Source organism: Myodes glareolus, chromosome 17, assembly GCF_982192425.1.
Source record: "Myodes glareolus chromosome 17, mMyoGla1.1, whole genome shotgun sequence".
NCBI classification, from domain to species: domain Eukaryota; kingdom Metazoa; phylum Chordata; class Mammalia; order Rodentia; family Cricetidae; genus Myodes; species Myodes glareolus.
The window spans coordinates 54,481,292-54,482,958 of record NC_142042.1 but is presented as its reverse complement, the minus strand read 5'-3'; positions in this window follow the sequence as shown (position 1 = coordinate 54,482,958).

Sequence of the window (1,667 nt, the reverse complement as noted above, 5' to 3'; positions counted from 1 at the left end):
GTGAGTGGGGTTTTCACTGAGAGTCTGAACCCTGTAGTACCAGTTATGGAGACCCTACTCTTAAAATAAGGCAAGCACTGTATTAAGTGTTTCACTGATATTTCATTTACTCAGTTCCTTTCACGCCTTTGTACAGTAGATATAGTTTCTATTTTGGCGATAATGAGCAAATGTAAATTCACTAGATAAAGTCCTCAAGATAGCCTTTGTGAGAGACGGGGAGGGGGGGGGAATGTAAGTTTGTGTGACTCCAGAGTCTGCACTTTTAGGCAGGAGAGTTATCAGAGGTAGCCAAGGACACGAGCCAGGGACCCAATGCTGAGAGATGGCGGACTTTAGGACTATAGAAACAGAACACAGTTAAGGCACCTGGATCCATTTAAAAGTTCTTTGAGAAAGCTTAAGTCCACCAGGGCTTTCTTCCACAAAGTCAGAACAGTTTAGAAAGTTTAGAAAACCGGCATTTGTGAGCAGTACGGAGGGAAGATTTATTCTAGCTGGAGACTGTCAACTTGCTGAAGCAGGGATGCCTGCAAGATATGGCGGCACACGCCGTCCGTCCCAACACTCTGGAGGCAGAGGCAGGCAGATCTCTGAGTTCAAACAAACCTGGTCTACACGGTGACTGTCAGGATAGCCAAAGCGCTGCACAGTGAGGCTCCGTCTAGAGGGAGAGACAGAGAGACAAGGATAGAGATGCTGGGCACTTCAGGTCAGGAGACGCTCAGGTCATCCGGATTACACTTGTTCACACACAACTGCGTTGCCATCTAGTGGTTAGGCTGATATTTCACTCAGTTTATTTTAAAAAGTGGTTATAGACCAAGCTATCAGATACCATCATAGACACCAACAGTGAAAAGACGTTTTTATTCTCCTTCAAGCTGATCACCCTTGAGGCTACAGGATATGTGAAAAGGGAACTCCTCAAGACATCTCAGAATGGAGTGAGAGCAAATTCATGCATGTTTTCCCTTTCTGCACAAGTAGCCGTGAGCTTAGGTGTGTCCCTTAGGACGTGTTTGTACTAGCGGTGGTGTAAGACTCCTCTTCCTGGTTTCTGAAGTTAAAAATTCTGTTTGGTGAGTGTTTATTTGCTAAGAACCCGATTTTATGGTGACTTCCTAGTCACCAAAATAATATAAATCACTGAATATTATACTCAGGCTTACATAGTAGTAGGGCAGTTACTACTAGAGCCATGGGAGGGCAGCAGAATACACACGGGAATTCATTTATTCCGCTCATCTTGGAATCCCAGGCTCCTTCATTCTGCCAAAGAACCTTCCTGGATGCAAAGTTCAAAACATGAATTTCAAAAACACTGCTTGAGTCCCAAATTTCATCTTGTACAACTTATCTGGGATGCTTTCCAAATCGATTAGATTAAAAGTCGGCTGTGCTGGCTCTTGCCTGTGTTGGCACTCCGGAAGCAGGGGTGGGAAGACAAGAAGTTTGAGGCAGGCCAGCCTGGGCTACACCGTGAGACGCTAAAAAAAAAAATCTATAAAAAATAATAATACACACATCTACGTACAAAGACGACATACACTTTAGGTAAGGGAGTGATGAAGTTCAGAAAGACCAATGTCTATAATTTATTCCAAATAAGATTCACATTATTTCCTCACTAGAGTTTTTTAAAAAGGTACCGTCGTTAGTTCTCC